The sequence below is a fragment of the Triturus cristatus genome, chromosome 7 (genome assembly GCF_964204655.1).
Source record: "Triturus cristatus chromosome 7, aTriCri1.1, whole genome shotgun sequence".
NCBI classification, from domain to species: Eukaryota; Metazoa; Chordata; class Amphibia; order Caudata; family Salamandridae; genus Triturus; species Triturus cristatus.
The window spans coordinates 1,524,411,220-1,524,426,089 of record NC_140590.1 but is presented as its reverse complement, the minus strand read 5'-3'; positions in this window follow the sequence as shown (position 1 = coordinate 1,524,426,089).

Genomic DNA, 14,870 nt, shown 5'->3' with positions numbered 1-14,870 from the left:
AGCTTTGCTCCCACAACCTTGTGGCCTGCTCGTGAGCAGCAACCAACCGGAAGCCCCCTTTCCCCCATTGGATAACATTGGACCTCCGCACTCTGCACCCAGTCGCCCTAGTACCACTGAGGGTGCTTTGAGAGTGCATCCTTGACCCTGGGGGAACCCTGGTTCTAATCTCAGAAACCCAACTCCCACAACCAAGTAATTACCTGTACACTGATAACTTCATTTCCTCCCATAGAGTTGCATTGACTGCTTTTCTTTGAAAATTGTTCTGTATGGAGTTGTTTTTAGAGGTTTTTTTAATATATATAGCGTGAACTAGACCCGAGACATCGGGTATCAGAGCGCTTTACATGAGCACCAGTTTCGTTACAGATGGACACATTCATTTTTGGTAGGCAAGGGGAGATTAAGTGAATTGCCCAGAATCACAGGACGTTGAGCGTCGTTGCCAAGACTCGAACCCGGTTCTGCAGGTTCAAGGCCGACTGCTCTAGCCATAAGGCTACATCCTCACCTTGTATGGAACTCTAAGAAACTGCAAATATACAAAAATTGATTTACTTACCTTCTCTCTAGGAAATGTCCCAGTGTGATATCTATTAGCAACAGAAACAATGGTTTCCGCGGTATAGTACAGTTATGTATTTTGGTAAGAGTATGCACAATCGCAATAGGGAAGGGTTATGATGGTGCCAAAAGGGGAAGCGACCATACACACCTTTGTTTATATTTATGATAGTTATTTTATATATTTCAAATAGTTATACAAATATATACAGAAAAGAAAAACAGTAGTGCGTAGTGTCCCCAGTGTGAATGGAACCGTAAAACAATAATGACATATTCGTGACATATATATTAGGTTTCCGCAATTTTGTAAAGTCGACCATCCATTAATAAACAGTGAGAGCAGCCTCTGTATACAATAATCAGAGCTGTTTTAATGGTTCGCTTTGACTATCTGTCGACGACGTTTCGACCCTTTGTGCAATGTAGGGTCTCTTCAGGACCTAAAGATGTAGGGACATCTATGATTAAAGAGAAGAAATAATGTCAATATTGATCCTTAGTGGAGGCAACAGTCCTTGAATTGGAGTGTCAAAGGTCAAATAGTACCTGAAAAAGTAGGTTGTGCATCTGCGTGAAGAATGTGAAACACCGGTCAAGTGAAAAAGAATTAGAAGGAAAACTCACACGGGACCCAGACGGGTACTGCACATGTGAGAAGGAAATGAAATGATAAAGAGTCTATTAGAAAGGAGAACATGTGCAAATGAATATCTAGGCATATCACACTGAGGGGCCGATTGCGATCCTGTATTTTTTTTTCCCGTACGACTCGTATCGGTAAATTTTTCCATACAAATCGTACAAGTCCCGTCCGACCCGTGAAGTACGATTCGTACGGGAAAAATACAACTTTTCCCGATCCGATTTGTACGGATTAGGAAAAGTTGTATGAGACGGACCCGGACACTTTTCCGTACAAATTGTAAAAATGCAGTCCGATTTACGATTTGTACGGAAAACGTCCCGTACACGGGGATTGCCATTACCCGCTACGATGCGAACTTTGTACGACTCGTATCCCGGGAAAAGGTGTTCCCGGGGTGCGAGTCGTACAGTGGTACGAGTCGTACAGGCATACACCCCAGTGCGTTGTGTATGTACGGTGCATACCCCCAGTGCGCATGTACTGTGCGTACCCCCAACATCACGTACCCCAACATCGCGTACCCCAACATCGCATACCCCAACATCGCGTATGTACTGTGCATACCCCCAACATTGCGTATGTACGGTGCGTACATACGCAATGTTGGGGTGTGCGATATTGGGGTACGCGATGTTGGGGTACGCGATGTTGGGGGTATGCACAGTACATACACCGAGCGATGTTGGGGTATGCGATGTTGGGGTACGCAATGTTGGGGTACGCGATGTTGGGGTATGCACAGTACATGCGCACTGGGGGTACGCACAGTACATGCGCACTGGGGGTACGCACCGTACATACACAATGCATGGGGCTGTATGCCTGTATAACTCATACCCCTGGGGACTCTGCTTTTACGGATGTTTTAGGCTCCCATAAGAAAAGAGCCGTACGGAGTGCTGTAGGGACGAATCGTACTTGCTGGGCCGGAAACCGCTGCTTAAATACGTACAGACGTCGCGTACAAGCCGTTCCGGATCAGAATCGTTGGTTTATTTTAGCCGTATGGTCTTTTGCACTATTTGTATGGAAAGAGGCTTTCTGTACGAATCGTACTTCCTAGGTTGTAAGAAAAGTTTACCGGGTACGAGTCGTACGGGAAAAACGCTCCATACAATGATTTGTAAAGCCTTTTTCCAGGATTGGAATCGGCCCCTGAGTAGAATAAGTAATCCCTAAAGTAATCTGTAGAGTAATCCAAAGTAATCTAACAGTAATTTCAACTGTATTCAAAGTATTTACAAACCTGTAACAAAGTCATTTTCATTCAGCTTGCTTGTATTGTTCAACTTGCCTTGAAAAGTACCATTTACACTTACCTGTGCCAGGCTTGCTTGGTTCTAGGAAATAAATATAACTAAATAATATTTTTATACAAACAAATTGGTCTGAGTTAAGTCTTTATGTGTCTGACATGATTTCTTGCCTGAGTGTGTACAATAAATACTTAGCACTGCCCTCTGATAAAGCCTTACTGCTCGCCCACACTGCCACAAATAGAGAGTAAGGTATTATCTACTTTTACCTCTGCTTACCTTTGGGATTTCACCGGACTCTGTGCACACTATACCTTACTTTGGTATAGTATATACAGAGCAAGCTTCATACAGTCTCCACACTCGTAGTGGAGGCTTCACAGTCGTGGGTTAGTCCCTGCATAATCTTTCTGGGTAATTCCTGCCTACAAATGTTAGTAGTAAGGGTTTTGTTTTAAAAATCACTGGTGGTTGCATAGAAACACCCATTGAACTCACTTTTGATGCAAAGTAATTCATACCACTACTTTGCATTACTTTTACTTAACATTACAGTGCCAAACAACTTTTGCGTGGGAAGGTCAATTTCTTATCAACACTTTGCACAGGTTTGCAATACTTTGGTGACTTTTCATTTGTGCACAGTGTTGATAAATGTAGCCCTAGATTGTTTTAATGTTAGCACAGCACTGCTTGAAAGTAATGGTAAAAAATTGCACAGCGGCATATATATAGCAAGAGTCAGTTTAATGTAATACTTTACTCGAATTTTTGATAAAATCATAAAAGTGTATATCTCATGAAGCAGCAGCAATATATCAAAATAAGCATGCTTTAGTAAAAACACATTGAATACACATTTTTAAAACATTTACATCACTACATAAGAACAAATTATTAAAATTACCATCATTACCCTAGATAGGGCTACCTCTTAAAATTCCAGTACTTAATAGCTTACAGATTGGACACCAGAAAGAAAACGAGATCCAAATAAACACAATTTGGATGACGCTAGCAGCTGTAAGTAGAGATATGCAAGTCTAATTTTGTCTGAAGTGTTCAGAGACCAGAAGAGGCTTGATCTACTTATATCGAAGCCTAGAAAATGTCTGGCAAACAAGTAATACATGCATGGTGTCACAAATCAGGATATAGTCACAGTCGCAAACAGGCAAATTGGATGGTTATACCAAACCCCCTTTGAAAACAAAGCTGATGGAAAATGTCCAACCTAAAAAGTGTCAGGAAAGGATGTTGGCTATTGGGCATGTTCAGAAGGAGATAGGGCTCTATTACATTGACAGATTTTACCAGGACATACTTGCACATGGTCTGCTTTGTTAAAACAGAGGGGCATATTATCAAGGACGGCATTAAAATTATTGCCGGTTTAGCGTAAAAAAACTGCCGCTAAAGCGGCGATAATGGGCTTGATAATATGCACTGGAGAATTCCAATAGAAGCCCATGTTCTCACCAGAACATGGACTTCTATTGGAATTCTCCAGGGCATATTATCAAGCCCATTTTCGCCGCTTTAGCGACAGTTTTCTGTCGCTAAACCGGAGATAATTTTTAATGCAGCCCTTGATAATATGCCCCAGAGTTCTTCCGTTCAGCAGCCACACTTTGGGAGAAATGTCTAAACAATGGGGTGACCCTGTGTCCCTCAGAACCTGGGTATGATTATTATAAGAAAACAATGGTTCTGTCGGGTATGAGCAAAACAATTACTTTGTTATACAAATGAATCAAGGACAATTGAAGAATCAATCAAGAATTGACCACATAAATTGTGAAGTACAGATGACGCACACAACGTAAGAGTACAAATCACGGTAAAGCCAACTTTAGAGGGTGAAATGCTGTTCTTTATATATAAATTGCATCATTTATATAAACACCCATATCATTTGTAAGGTGAGGTTACCAAAGTAATAAACTGTAAGGTGAATCAGTGAATCAGTGACAAAGTGACATAAGTGACAGAATTGTGCATAATACATACAAAGATTGAATACAAAAAACTTTTTATGTACAAAATATACAAGAAGAGGGCCAGTATTGAAGAGAATTACAATGACACCGTTTCACGAATAAATCAGAGTATGTATAGAAACAGGTCTTGAACTGGTCCTAGCAATTGTCGTCGACGTTTCAACCCAGTGTAAGCGACACTAAATCGTCATGTAGGGTCTTCATCAGGACATTAAAATAAACGATGGCAACCTAGCCTATGGTCTAGGATGGCCTAAAAATCAAGCGTTCAGGTGTTCAAGGACAGAGCGCCTCATCCAATGGGGTCTCTCAAAAGGCGTTTTCCTGTAAGGAAGGACGAGTCGGGTGAATGAAATGCGTCGGATCCAATCCGAAATGAAATTCCGTACGATTATTTTCTTTCATTGGAAATCAATTCGCAGCGATCTCGACTCACGCTGCAGCATCACCTTTCATAGTTGGGAGAAAGCCTGTTTGACCCACGCAAGATGCCTTTCCACGATGTCCCTGGGGTTGGTAAATAGACCTGGTCACCCTAATTCATAAAAAGATTTTTTAACATATTGTAGCTATGGGATTTGGGCTATATTATCTAAACGTAAACAATCCTGATGTATGAGCCTGTTAAAATTTAATTCCTCTTTGTGCCATACAGAACACCACAGTAAAAGTGGAAAAACACGAACAAAATCTGCAATAAAGGACATACCCAGTTCATCGTGAATCATTTGAGTGGGAGTACCTTGACTAATGGCTAGTAGATTTCTCAAAAACATATTTTCTATCACCTAGACATGGTCAATATTGGCATACCCCCAGATTAAACAACCAAAGGTGGCCATCGGGATACATTTAGCCTTCTATTCATCTAATAAATAGTTGGGGGGCTTGTGACCAATGTGCCTGGCAAAATTGTATAAACCCGAGATGGCTCTTTGTAGAGTCCCTCCGTTTTTCGTTAGTAGAGGTTGCCAACTGAGATCGGCCCCAATATTCCCCATTTGTGTAAAGTACAGGGAGGCTGATGCTTTGAGGCACACATGGATTTTGAAGCAGCGCTTAAGGCAACTGCTGGACTAAGAAAAACTTTGAATATGGAATGTGAGTCACCATTTACCATTCGTGCAATGGAGATCACCATGCTTAGGTTGAGTGTCGGCGGATAGCAGACATGTCACACCAATCTACCGCGTTCAAGCCTCTGATAGGATAGTGTGCAGTCCATTGTGTGTAAGCGGGTCCAAGGCATTTAAAGTGCAAGTGTGGTAGGTGACAGCTCCACCCACAATAAAGTCAGAATGGCCCATCCTGCTAACACCCAGACCCTTTATTGTAATACTGTCTGGGAGGAGTACACAAAGGCCAACTGCCAACTACACCTAGTCCTGTGACCCAGGAAACAGACTGCCGGCACCAAACGTATAGGACAAGAGAATGTCAACTTTCTAAAGTGTAATTTTCTGAATTGTGACTTAAAATCGACTTTACCATTAAAGAGGGTTTTAAATTACAATTCCTTAGATACCAAACATGAGAAAATATGACATTCCTACCTGCTCCTAAGCAAAGGTTATCACTTATTAAATGTAATAAGGTAACCCAATGTTATCATATGGGAGAAGTAGGCCTTGCAATAGTATAAGAATGGATTTCGGAGTTTTCCACTACCAGGGTATGTAAAACTTGTCCAACTTTTTTAATACATTGCACCCTGCCCAATAGGCTGTTAACAGACTATTCTAGAGGGGACTTATATGTATTAAAAAAGAAGATTTAGCCATGGTAGAAAGGTTTATTTAGCCAGTTTGAAATGGCAGTTTAAAACTGAACACACAGGCTCCAGTTGCAAATCTGAGACATATTTAAACGATTACTTAGGTGGGTAGAACAATAAGTGCTGCCGGCCCGCTAATAGCATTTACTTTACAGGCCCTGGGTGCCTGTTGTACCACTTTACAAGGGACTTAAAAGAAAATTAAATAAGGCATTTGGTTGCAAGCAAAATTTGCCATGATTAAATGAGAAAGCATAAGCATTTAGCACTTGGTTAGAAGTGGTGAACTGTGCAGAGTGCTATAAGCCACTAAACATAGATTCAGAAAACTGGAGTGTTAAGGCTAAATGTCTGGGGATGACCCTGCAGAGAGGGCTAAATTCAACAGACAGGGATTAATTCTGGACTGGCAAAGACCCTAATGAAATGCCATTACGCTAGAGGAACCATAATGCCAGAAATATCCACAATATGCAAAGAACTACCAGTATTATACAAGGGATCATTATGCCAAGGATGCGGACAATGAGGTTAGAATGTTCATCATTATGCCATGATCAGCATTATGCCATGAATGGATACCATCAGCTCAAAAGATCTCAGAATGTGCCAATAGATATTACCATTGGGCCATAGCTGCATTTTGCCTGGGGTGAGCACCAGCATGCTAAGAATGTCTTCAATGTGCTAAGAATTTGTTCCATTACATTGTTATACCTGCCATCCTTCAGGTGGTGTTTCCCCAAACATTTTGCCTCTTGCCTCTCGTTTTTGCTAATTCAGGTTGTTGGCCGTAGGACTCACAACACTTTACCATTGCTAACCAGTGCTAAAGTGCAAGTGCTTCTCCCCTAAACATGATGACAAAGGGGTATACCTGATTGGCATATTTGATGTACTGGTAAGTCCATTGTAAAGTGGTATACCATATACCCAGGGCCTGTATTTCAAATGCTACTAGTTGGTTGCAGCACTGATTGTGCCACCCACAGAAGCGGGACTTTCAAACCAGTTGCAGGCCTGCCAATGCAGTACCTGTGTGTGCAGTTTACTGCCACTTTGGCTTGGCATTTAAAACTACTGGCCAAGCCGTACACTCCCCTTTTACTATATATAATCTGAGGTTCATTTGTAAAGAAATAAGTGCCAGGGCTTTCATCAGGAGGCAGCTTGCACCAGCCCATTTCTCCTGTTATCACCGCCTAAAACAGAACCAACTACTAACCATGAAAGTGGGGAGAAGATGTGGCGTAATGGCCAGAGCTGCCTGCTTTAGAGCTGGGGAACCAGGTTTGAGACTTGGCATTGGCTCAACATCCTGTGATTCTGGGAAAAGCACTTAATCTCCCATGCCTATCATAAATGAATGTGTCCTTAACTGATGCTCATGGAAAGCACCATTGTTGATGTTTAAGTGCCAGTACTGAGCACTGGAAACCACTGGCTCAAATTGGACACTGCATATAAGTCATCCCTAAGGTAGGCCCTAAGTAACCCTAAGGGCAGGGTGCTATGTAAGTAAAAGGTAGGACATGCACCTTTATGTTTTGCATGTCCTGGTAATGACAAACAGCCTATTTTGTTTTTCACTATTGTGACCCCTACCCCTCTCATAAGCCAGCAATGGGAATACCTTAATACACTTTTAAGCTATAATTCCTGATCAGAGAGAAGTAGCTTTTTTATGTTTAATATCTTTGGAATGTTAATGATAGATCCTCCTTACTGGTGAAATTGGATTTAACATTACTATTTTAGAAATGCCACTTTTAGAAAGTGGACATTTCTCTGCTCTTAGCTCTCTTGTGCCTTACAGCCTGTCTCCAATACACGTCTGGTTGGGTAACAGCTACACTCTGTGCTTTCCCTCAAGACAGCCACAAACACAAGAAGGTGAGGTTCATTTGCATTCCGAGCACTGATCTGCATTCTATTTCATTCTGATGGATCTTGCTGGCCAGGGAAGAATTGGAGGGGCTGACACTTAAACTTCAATATGTAGTGTTCTGTCCACATACAAAGCACTGATGATTTATCCCCCACAGATAGCCTGGCAGAAAGAACTGGGTTCAAATGGATCCTTATGCACTTTAGAGAGTTGCTTTGAAGTCACCCACTACATCAAAGACTCTTTTGGGTATAAGTACTGGGTCTTGTACCCCCTGAAATTAGACCCTTCTAGATCTTGAACTGAACCCCTTTCAGAAGGACTGCTGTGCTGCTTAAAGGACTCAACTGGACTGCTTTTCTGGAAGGACTGCTTTTCTGCTTGTTGCCCTGCTGCCTGCTGCTCCCTGACTCTGCTGAAGGAGAGATGGACTCTGCCTTCTCTTCAGGTGATCTCCAAGGGTTTGCTGGCTTGCCTCTTGTTTTTTGAAATCTCGGGAACACTGAAGATTGCCTGCAATTCTGCTGGTGCTGCTGCACTCTGTCTTCTATGAGTCCAACCCTTGCCTGAGGTGCCGTGTCCAGGTTCTGGGCTTCAGAAGGGGGTTCTGCAGCTGTTTTCTACAAACCAACACATCATCATCGTCACCACTGCGCCAGTCGGAACTGATGCCTCGCCCTTCGAAGCAGAGGCTGTTCGATGACATAGTTCTACAGAATGCATGGCCCCATGACAACACTCTACGCAGCTCGACAACGATGCATTACTTTTATCTCAGCAAAGCTTGACGACAACACAGAGACCCGACTGCATGGAAAAGATTGTTGCATCAAACCCTCAGTGTCAACACTTTGCTCAATCCAAGGTATTTTCTCACCGGTCCTTCATGACATCAAGTAACCTTTTGACCGCTGGTGACTTCTAAGCAGTATTTTTGCATTTAATCTTGAAAAATTCATATCTCAACTTCTACTGATTGAATGTTTGTCTTTATGGTATGATTTTATTCAAATAAATGTTCTCTATTTTTCTAAACCTATGGGGAGTCTTTTTGTGGTGTATTCTTTATGTTACTGTGTGTATGTGTGTGAGTGCGTGTGTGTGTGACAAAACTTCTTTACACATTGCCTCTTTAGATAAGCCTGACTCTTCTGTGCCAAGCTATCAAAGGGTAAGCACAGGTAAAAAGGTACAAGCAATTAAACATCCTCTAGGGGACAAGTCTATGGTTGTACATCATATATATAGCTTACCCTGAGTAGAGTGTGGGTTCCTTCCTGGCCTGGGTGCATACCTCAGCCAACCTGGAATCCCATTTCTAACAACCATCATGGCAAGGATGCCTAAAAAATTGCAAGAATAGAATTAGTGATAGCCCTATAATGCCCTAAAAGACATCTCTATGTTGGGTGGTTACCATACGTCACAGGTGGGACACCGTTGGGCAGGGGTGGTAAGGTAGCCATTGCCAAACAGATGGATACTAGTGTCCGTTATACACAAATTTTCTCATACATGTACACATGGTTTCAGAGTAGCATGCAGAGAGACCCATACTCAATGGTGTTTGGCTCAGTCCCTATTGACAAGCGCACTGGGGACTCAGGCCCAGATTACTTCCTGAAATGTTCACTGTTGCAATTGGGTTCCGCCCATTCAGTACGTCCGGATTTTTGTTTTTGGATCACCTGGTTTAGACTTTTTACTGTGGGTGAGTTTCACCACTTGTGCTCACCCATGGTGATCACGTGGCAAATGGACTGCCCTTATTTACCACCAGCATCTACCTATTAGGAAAAGGCTGCTAAAACGCAGCAAGGTTAATGGGCACTTTGCTAGTTACACGGGAACACATGAGTACACTGCATGGACTGTGCGTGAAAAAACGACTGTTGTGGGCAGCCTGGTAACTGCGCACTGTTAGCATGGCACAGGGGGGAACCCTGCATGATTAGATATTGACCTGGGGTAGGCCTTATAATTTTAGTGTACACAAATAGGAAAAGTCAGTATGATTCACTGTTTTGTCCGTAGTGACACTTTATTACAAACATAGAAGAAAAACTGCCTAGAGTGGAACTACGCTCCCCTTTGGCCTACAGAGACCAGAAAATCTATTCTGCAAGTTTCACAAATATATCTGTACAATTTATGGTCATCCAGAACTGTCATATTTCTCTGGCTCAGCTCAGGATCAGAAACCAGACCTTTTGTCACCCTGCTGTACCAGGTTAATTACATTTCTCTCCAGCAGCAGGAACAGAGGCCTCCCCACACAAAGGGAGCAATTAAAGTTGCTTAACCCAACTCCTGAGGTGGAAAGGGGTGGAGTGGCAGGATCTGCATCAATCAATCAGTTGTCACACTGTACCAGGGATGGGCCTACCCAAGCCCACTAAACAAAGGAGGCGAGCCCAGATATCTGGAGCCAATACAGGAGGGGGCTTCCCTTTGAAAATCTAATTAGGAATACCATGGCAGTGATGTCAGTGAGGGGCAGATCAGACGCTCCTAGGGGAGATGTGATCAGTGACTCTTGGATGAATCCATCTGAAACTGTTTCTGCAGACTGTGCAGGAGCGTTGGGACATGGGTGGAGATGTGAAGTGGCACAATAGGGTTGGCCAGGGGAGCATGATTTTTGGAACTTCCTCTCCCCTTTAAACACTCTTGCACAAGGGGGAGACTCTCTTGCCCCCAGGGTGGGCCAGGGGGTCGGTGCAATATTTATTTATTTAACTTCCCTGGGGAGGGGGCATGAGAGGATCCCCCTCCCACAATTCACTTTCAACTCCAGGACCCCCATCTCCCCAGGGGCTGAAACTATAATCTTTTTGAGGAGGGGGCATGTGGGGCTACCCTTCCCCCACTCTCCCTTGACCCAGGAACCCCATTCCTTGGGCTGCATTTGCAAGAAAGGGGCTGGGAACTGCATCCCTGACCCTGCGAGAATGAAAACAGGGATAGTGCAGTTGCGCCCCCCCCACATTGTCCATGTCTGGTGGGAGTGGGGCGGCTGCCCCAGGAGTATGGGTAGTGAGAGAGATGCTGCCGGCTCCGGTGAGGATGGTGGAGCAGTGAGGTGTGGACTCCCTCAAATGCACAACCTAATGGAAGCATGGGGGTGCATAGATGGGACCGGGAACACCCTAAAAGTAAAACAAAACAAACAAAAGGAGAAGCAGGCAAAAGCAAAGTAGCATCTCTTCCAACACAACATGGGAATGCCACTCATAAAATATTGACTGCTCCTGGAGGACCGACCCATAATGCTCTGCGGAGCTCTTCAAAACTGGTGTCACTCGCCTTGTGGACGTCCCCAAAACAGTCAAATGGCACCATCAACATTAAAAAGAAGGCCTGGGGGTTGCAGGAGTGCAGCAGCTCCCCTCAAGGATTTTTTATTAAAGTAATGACCCTATTTTTTGCAGGGTCATATAATCCAGGACCTCTCCAGGATTTTCTTAATGTTTTCAAGCACTCCCAAGGCTGGAGCTATTGTTCTACAGCTGGGAGTGCTGTGCTCTCTAGGTGCTTATTTTATGGTTGCAGCTATTGTGGCTTAAAAGTGTATAAAAAAGGTACATGTAATGAAACGTCCGCTAGGTGTGAAGTCTATGGTTGCACATTATGTAATTAAAATGTGATGCCTTCTAGGGCCTGCTTCTATTATTGCATTTTTATGGTTGGAATGTTGTTTGCAAAAAATGCACAGACACTTCTTTTGCACAGACACTTCTTTTGCTCACTTGAAATGCTTTATTGATTCAAAAATATTGACAATGATCATTGATCAAAGCTAATACACTTTATCAACATTAATAAGAGCATTTACACATTTATTATTTTTAGTGATTGCATTTAAGTACAAAGTGATGGTGATTATGCAATGATATCGATGGTATTTACCATCTACCAATGTGTATATTTGTAAATTACTGCATAGTATTTAGTAGTGTGTGTGTGTGTAATAAATGAACTTCTCCTTATTCTAAAGAAAAAGTACTGATTGGACAATCAATTATTGAGTGTTATTATTGTGTGCCGGCAAATGGTGGTTACTACCCTCACCACCTCCCGTGAGTAGGCCTTGGACTTTGGATATAGATACTAGGGGATTCTTTCCGTGCAGGTCTTTAAATTTTCCCTTTGACCCCCGTGTTCTACCGGTATTTTTGCGGTTACTACCCTCACCACCTCCCGTGAGTGGCCTTGGACTGCTCTGCCTCGCTACCCTGAGAGAGTCAAGCGCTACAATGGGGTGCTTGGTTCCCGGTAAGGGGAATTGCGGACCTATTACTAGTGCAGGCCACACAACTAATAATCCAATTTCTTACATCCACTTATAACCATTCTTCTAGAACCAAAGCAACACATCAAGGGCAATCGAAGGACCATGATCTAGACAAGGGCTCAACCCAGCCATGTTCAGAGATCAAAGCATGGCAGTTGTCACTTTGTCCACCCCAGACAATTTGATGTTGGGAATCAGTTCACAGTCCTCAATTTCAAAACAATACTATAGTCAAATGGGCTGAGAGCACCTTTCGGCAAACATGTCTGATCTACGGACAGTCTCCTAACAGTCCCCTTGTTCTTGGAAATTCAACATCTCAGAGGATCAGTTTAAGTTGTAATTCTCACGTCCTTCAATTTGTCAATAACAACTAAAGTCCAGAAATGCACTGAGAACATGTCTGTCTTCTGTTCAGTATAATATTTAGAACCCTTTGCCTACTGATTATAATATAGATGTATATTTCAGATTATTTAAATGCCATATATTTAATGCATGTTTGTTATCACTCTTATAATTAGGTCTATGCAAAATTTGTTACACAGGTGTAATTCAGTACACGCAGGTGATGAGAAATTTGTACAATTTTTGAAAGGTTGCATACTGTAAAATGTTGCTTATTTTCCCCACGCAAAACTAGTTTGAGTAGAAAATATCTTGCAGAGAGACATTTTCTGATTGAACAACTCAAACCAGTTTCCTGCTGATATCATGTACAACTTTTTCATGTGAATGACACTCTTGCAGAGAGAAGTTTCTTGAAATATCACCAAGCCATGATTTATATACATGCATAATTTCCGAAAATTTTCATGAAAAAAATATGCATTTCACACAGTTCAAATTGTAATATATAGATCTCAACAGTAAATCTATCAAACCCTGTATGTACTTTTTCAGGTGTGGCATACTTACTCACCTGTAATAAGGAAACAAGAATAGTCAAAGTCAGTAGATGTGGGTTTAATTTGCTAACAACTTTGGTGTTACACACAGGGGAGAAACAGCAGAGGACATAGAAGGTTATTTTTGTAAAGTAGAACCTCATGCATATCAGTGTACTCCAAGAAGGTGGAAGAATACACCTTAACAGCCAATAGCAATAATTGAGAGATGAATACTGCTCTGGCTGAGACATGATTGGCAAACTCTCAAGGCAATGGATGAGAGGAGTTGATTGAAGAAAGCCAGTGTTTTAAAGAGGCAGGTCCCAAACCCCAATTTATGTATAAACTAGCAATAGGTCTATTTGACAATTGCTTTGTTTAAAATCAATCAATCCGTCAACGATTTGTAGAGCGCTGCTTATCAGCCGTGAGGGTATCCAGGGACGGGGGGACAGCTGCTGGAAGATGTTAGTTGAACATGCAGGTTTTAAAGCCATATCTGAATTTCTGTAGGGTGGATGCAGTTCGGAGGTGGAGTGGGAGGCCATTCCAGGTCTTGGCAGCCAGGCAGGGGAAGGTGCGGCCGCCACTTCTTCTTTTGTGGAAGCAGGGCGTGTGGGCGAGGGAAAGGGAGGTGGAGCGTAATTGTCTGCCAGTTTGGTGGAAGTTCAGTCTGTGGTTGAGGTAGGCTGGTCCTTTGTTGTGCAGGGCCTTGTAGGCGTGGATCAGCAGTTTGAACTGGCACCTTTTTTGGACGGGAAGACAGTGGAGCACTCTGAGATGGGGGATGATGTGTGCTCTTCTCGGCAGGTTGGGGATGAGCCTGGATGCAGCCTTTTGGATGGTTTGCAGTCTCACTAGTTGCGAGTTGATTCCCACGTAGAGGGGGTTTCCGTAGTCTGGGTGGCTTGTGATGAGGGCTTGGGTGACGGCACGTCTGTTGTTGATGGAGAGCCATTTGAATATTTTCAGGAGCGTGCGGAGGGTGAGGGAGAATGCTGAGGCGACAGCGTTTATCTGCTTGCTTCTTCATGGTATGCTTGTTGTTCAGTGTGATGCCGAGATTTCTGGCGTGGTCTGTGGCAGTGGGCGAGGAGCCCCGTTAGGCTGGCCACCAGGAGTCGTCCCATGGGGAGGTGTTGCTCCCGAAGATGAGTACCTCTGTTTTGTCAGTGTTGAGTTTGAGGCATTTGTTTTGCATCCAGCTGGCTACGCTGGTCATGCACCTATGGAAATTAGTTTTAGTGTTAGTGAAGTTTGAGGAAAGGGAGAGGATGAGCTGATTGTCGTCAGCATATGATATGATGTTCATACCATAGGATTTGACCAGCATGGCCAGGGGGCCATGTTTGTGTTAAACAGGGTGGGACTCAGTGAGGACCCTTGGGGAACGCAGCAGATGATGTCCTTTGGGCCTTAGGTGTAAGGCCGGAGGTGGATGTTCTGGGTTCTTCCAGTGAGGAAGGAAGTAATCTATTTAAGGACATTCCTTGGAACTCCATCTGATGGATTCCATGTAAGAGGGTGTAGTGTGACACAGTGTCGAAGGCTG